This window comes from Mercenaria mercenaria, chromosome 10 (assembly GCF_021730395.1).
Source record: "Mercenaria mercenaria strain notata chromosome 10, MADL_Memer_1, whole genome shotgun sequence".
NCBI classification, from domain to species: domain Eukaryota; kingdom Metazoa; phylum Mollusca; class Bivalvia; order Venerida; family Veneridae; genus Mercenaria; species Mercenaria mercenaria.
The window spans coordinates 54,006,756-54,012,905 of NC_069370.1; the positions used below are offsets into that span (position 1 = coordinate 54,006,756).

Below are 6,150 nucleotides of genomic sequence, written 5' to 3' on the forward strand. Positions count from 1 at the left end.
GAAATCTGACGTCGCTTTTTACGTCAACGTATAGTAGAGTGTACCAACAATGTGTAATGATCACCAATAGATAGAGAACGCGACCAACAAAGAATAACGATAACCAGTAGGTAGAGCACGTGACCAACAAAGAATAATGATAACCAGTAGGTACAGCACGTGACCAACAAAGAATAACGGTAACCAGTAGGTAGAACACGTGACCAACAAAGAATAACGATAACTAGTAGATAGAGCACGTGACCAACAAAGAATAACGATAACCAGTAGGTACAGCACGTGACCAACAAAGAATAACGGTAACCAGTAGGTAGAACACGTGACCAACAAAGAATAACGATAACTAGTAGATAGAGCACGTGACCAACAAAGAATAACGATAACCAGTAGGTAGAGCACGTGACCAACAAAAAATAACGATAACCAGTAGGTCGAGCAGGTGGCCAACAATTTATGATAATCACCAGTAGTTACAACACTTGACCAACAATGTATATTGATCACAAACTCAAATCCCCACTCGAACGTTCTTCAATGTATGATAATCACCAGTAGGTACAGCAGTGACCAACAAAGAATAACGATAACCAGTAGATAGAGCACGTGACCAACAAAGAAAAACGATAACCAGTAGGTAGACCAACAAAGAATAACGATAACCAGTAGGTAGAGCACGTGACCAACAAAAAATAACGATAACCAGTAGGTCGAGCAGGTAGCCAACAATGTATGATAATCACCAGTAGTTACAGCACGTGGCCAACAATGTATATTGATCACAAACTCAAATCCCCACTCGAACGTTCTTCGTCGTGGATGACAGCAGACGACAACCTGCCTGAAGTTGTTCAGAATCTACCTACTAAAATTGTCACTTACAAGTTGACCACGTGCTATTATTGTTACAGAATCCTGGAATTCCATGCGAGGCTGTCTTTTCACATCTGATATGGTATTACTATAAACAATTGTTTGGACTGGTAAAAATTTATCCAGTAAAAAAAAGAATCTTTTTGCTGCCCATTTTAGCATATTGTATTTAAGACAAATATCAAAATATTTGGCCTTACAAAGGAAAGATTCGCCACAGCTGGTGTTTTTTTTAATTAACTGTCAATATGACTACTATCTTTTCGAAATTATTGATACAGTGAAACCTCTGCTGCAATGAGACCTATATATTAAGTGGCAACAAAATATTAAGCGATAACAAAACAAAATTTTACCGTGAAAAGTCTTGTGTTCCAATTTTAAGTACAAAAGACGCAAGGACTCGGGTATATACTATAGGATATGATTTTTTTTCTCACAGAATTTTATCATTTCGTGTAACTGTATGGTATAAACAACATATTTTACAAGATTGTGCAGTTCTGGTACCAGGGTAGTAGAGGAGAGGCCTTGCAGGTGAGTGCCAGTGCTGTCATTTGAAGAAAAAGGGAAATAATTACAAAGAACAAAGCTGCACAATTTATACAAAGTTACCTCCCTTTAAACAGTATTCATAATATATTTATTTTCACTCAGCAACAAACGGCACACGATACACAAATGTTTAATGTTTCGCAAACAACGACAATGACAAAATTTGGAATGTCGTTATGCCATTCAAACATTTTGACCGTCGTCCAACTGACAACATAGGACTGTGTAAAATTTTTTAGGAAGTCTCGCAACGAACGACATATAACACAACTAAACCTTTTGAATTTGGAATGTCGTTTTTTTGTGTGAAATATTCGCTTTTTTACAATTAGATTTCGTAGTATTTTGTTGAGAGAAGTTCGAAATTCATGGATATCGTACTGTCGCGACCACATTCAAAGTTTTGAATGCATGTTGCATCCAGCACATCGTTTCGGGTAGTCGAATTGTTCTACATGGTCTTTGTTGCGCAAACGTGCATGAGATTTTGAAAGTCCGAATGCATTTAATGTTGTCTGTTGAACGACATTCAAACGTTTGAAGATTCGGACGGCATCATAGATGTATGCTTTCTGACGAGCGACAGCGACAATATTTAAACTTTTCGGTTTGGAACAGGTTTTATTCATTTGTTGCTTTTCGTTCGAAATTTTCGATGAAGTTCGGAGGTCGCACATCATATGCAGCGTGACATATCTACTAAAAATCATTAGTGACTGTCCCCAGTAAGGAATAATATATAGCTGCAAAAATAGCTGCAAAAATATGCCTATATATTGCTAGAAACGTATTGCTTATACATCATCTTATATGTTACCAATGTTTATAACCAAACTGGAAAAAAAAAAGAATTAGTTACTGTTGTTGTTACTGTTGTTGTCAGTCAAATATTGGCAATTTTTAAAGTTCTAATATCGACTTGTGAGCAACATTCTGACATTTTGACTGTCGTATATCGCTGCAAGTCTGACACTGGCCCCTTTTATGTTGCTGTTGTTGTTGTTGTTCTTGCACTTGTACTTTTTGTTGTTTTTTAATATTGTTGGAATCTTGTAGGCCTATGTCGTTCAGTGCACGACATTCATTTTTTTTTTTTTTTTGGTTAATATTGTGTTTCTCAGTTTGGTTTAAACATATTTTATTACTTCCTCATAACACGTACAAGTATGAAATATTTACGTAACATGCAATGATAAATGTAAGGTGCATACTTTTAAATAAGCATCTTGTCAAAAACAAACTGACTGGACCAGATGTCATTGAAACATTAAGAGTGCTGGCTCTTCCCTGTATCGGTTGTGTTGCGTGAAATTCAAAAGCTTTAAATAAATAAATAAATTTAAGCCCTTTCTTTCATTACTTGGAAATTAAGGCAAGTGTGAAAAATCTATAAATTGTCAAAGAATGTGATCAAGCATATTAAAATGAAAAGGTGTTAAAAATGTTTGTCAAGAATTCATTGTGTTAGGATTTGTTTATTTAAGTAGCACTTCCTCAAAGGGACCGCGCTAGACTTGTTGTCTAAAACTGAATGGTAAACACAACAGCAACATATTGATTACGTAAAATTCTGTGTGTTAATACATAATATGTTAATCCTGGTTCAGCCAACTTGCAACAAAATGTGGAAGGAAATTGTAACCATTTCTGTAATGATGATAAAGACTAGCTGTGCATTGACTGGGTCTAATGTACAGTACCGTTTTAGCATCTAGTTGTTTCGAACGCATTACCGGACAGAAGAACAAACCGTGAAAAGAAAAGAGAAGATGTTCAGCAACGTTATTCATTTATTATTCCTGTATTATCCATGTCAATTTCACCCTTCCTCCAGTCTTCATCTCTCTTAGCCGTTATTTTAAAATGGAAATCAGCATAAGGGGACAAAATAATGATGGTGGGGTTGGGGTGGGGGTATATGTCCGGATATATTTCCCCTGTGTTGATTTTCAATCAAATTTCGACCTGCTGACAGGAAATCTCCAAATAAGTAAGAAAAGGTTAGCCAGTCATTCAAACAAATGTAGTAAGATTAGGACAATAATTAGTTTAAAAGTTATTGTGATTGCTAGGTGTCCGCAGCGGGCGCCACCTCATAACGCTAATCGGTACGTTGAGTGAAGTGCCAATATAATAACCAGTATGTGTGTTCAGTTTAGTGTCAGTATTTTTTTTAAGTGTATAAGATATACATGTGATAAGTGAAAAGTGGAATTATTTAGAAAAGCTTCAAAATGTGTCAAGTATGGAAAAAGGTATTAATTATTATTTTATTCATTCATCAATTAGATCTATAATAATATGCTAAACGGGTGCCTACGTTGTTTACTGTCACCAGTAAAAAAAAAAGTCGATGCCAACAAAATATCCTTATGACACACCATGCTACTGGGGACACTTCCTCCTAAAAGATACATGTGAGATGTGTCCAGATATTTCCACAGCAACCGGAATAAAATATGAACAAACGTTCGCGGATATGGTGTTATCCTGTAACAAAATAGATCAGGATATTTTGTTATCCATTTAACGATTTATATTTTTTATCCTAGGTACTGTATTATTTTATGTATGGGAACTGACACGAGAAATTCCTGTATCTCTGGTGACGCGATCCTTATCATGTCAAAGTGGTCGTGCGGTGTTTGAATCCTAATTTGGTTGGTAATACAGTGTATGAATACCTCTATTTCCCTATTTAGTAATCATTTATTACCATTAAACATAGTTTATTATCAGCAAACATTTGTCTACGGATTTGATAAGAGCTGATTATTAAACAAGAGGTATGGTTGATTGTTACAATTGTTGGGGTCATTACAAGTATGTTTGTCAACAAGGGCAGCATATGGTCAAGTTTGACCAAATATCTGTAAAATTCCGGTAACAGCAGGGCGATCTTGTTTTAGGTCAATAAGCAATGGTGGGTAATAAATTCGAGATTGCGCCAATAAATTTACCATGATATCACAAAAGGTTAGCAGATGATGGCTTCGATCTAAGTACATTTGTGCCGTGAACAAAGAAAAAATGTTTGAAAAAATTCGACCACGACGAGACTCGAACTCGCAATCTTCTGATTCGAAGTCAGACGCCTTATCCATTAGGCCACGCGGCCGATGTGATAAACTGGTGTGATTTAAGAAGTGTATATAAAGTTCGATATACTTCAAATGAACGTGTTAACAGTTTAATATCCTAGTTTAAGATTGTTATTATGGCTTTTCTAATTTAGTCAAGGACTTTTTTAAGGAAGTCCCTTATTTCCCAGCAGACATGCGCAGATTTTATACATATATACAATCATGATAAATTCCTGGGTGGATCCAAATAAAAACCCCCATTTGAACAAATTTTGAATCCATTTTTTTTTTCGTTATATGCATCTTCAGCAGTTTAAGTTTTTTTCAATGCCAAAACAATGATATTTTAATGAAGAAAAAAATGACAACAACAGAAATGTCTATGAAGTTTCCTTATTAAATAACTACCATTTTGTCTTAAGAAAAAAATAAAAAGGATAAACGGAGAGACAGTGCATGCTCTTCTTGCTAAGGTTTTTATAATAAATAATTACAGTAGTGACAATGTAATTTGTCATCCTAAGTCCAGAATGAATAATTTGACAGACAATTTTTCACTGAAACATGTTGCGGCAGCTTTCGTTACCGAGAGGCATATAGAGTGAATTAGTGAAGGGTTATATATAATAATGTGGTTGTATCATAATTGGTAATGACATTAATAGTTATAATTGGTTTCACGACCTATCAGGGGCGGTAGGGGCAGCACGAGGAGTGTCCACTGGCCCTGGGTGTGCGTGGTGGTGAGTGGGGTATGGATATTGCCTGGTGCATGATTTAATATCTTATTTGATAAAAAACGGATATGATCTTGTCTACGATTTCCGTGCATTCCTCCTCCTTCTTCTTTCTCCTTCTCCATCTTCTTCGTCTTCTTGTTTCAAGTTATCTACATGGTCATAGGGAGTTTAACTTAACTACGCCTATTGATATATACAGAAGACAAAATTGATTTTCAGCTATGAAATTCTTCATCATTAGAGAAAACTTGGCCGTTATTGTATTATGTGACTTTCCTTTCATATTCTTGTATCATAATGAATAAGATATTGTTTATTTTTATATACATATTTTTTTTACATTTCCCATACCCTTATTAAGACATTTTCGATAATGTCACGAAGCACTTGAAGGAAGTTATCAGGTGTATTGGTGGTCCAATTTAATCAAAGACCCATTTTGTTCAGTATTGACATTTAGGCTCTGATACCGGTGCACATATACAGCAATCAGTTTAAAACGTTTATCAACTTGTAAAATCTATTAGCTAAGGTTATCTCAAAATATTTATTTCCCTGCTTTAATAAATGAATAGGTAAATAGACTTTATAATAGGGGGCTTTAGTGAAAAGATAGGAAGAAATCTCGGAGGCTATCGAATGTCATTCAAAATGGATCAAACTTGAACCTAGGCTTGGTAATCTCTAGGAATATGCTCTCAAACCGACCTTGTTGAGGATAAGTTTGCCTGATTTATAACATTAATTAAAAATCTAAAAATACGAGGCAGACAGTATGGGCCAGGGTTGTGAATTTATTTCAAGTCTTTACGTTGAAGTGGGGAAAAGATGGTCTCATTGATTTGTCTACAATACTACTTCTAAAAAGGGATTTTGAAATAAAATAGATATATATACACACA

At 35.2% G+C, this 6,150-nt stretch overlaps 1 non-coding gene across 1 annotated transcript; it reads right to left on the reverse strand.

Moving 5' to 3' along the window:
• Positions 1-4,470: 4,470 nt before the first annotated feature.
• Positions 4,471-4,543, reverse strand: Trnar-ucg (transfer RNA arginine (anticodon UCG)). Its single transcript has one exon. It is a non-coding gene; the product is annotated as a tRNA-Arg (tRNA).
• Between the last annotated feature and the right edge of the window lie 1,607 nt (positions 4,544-6,150).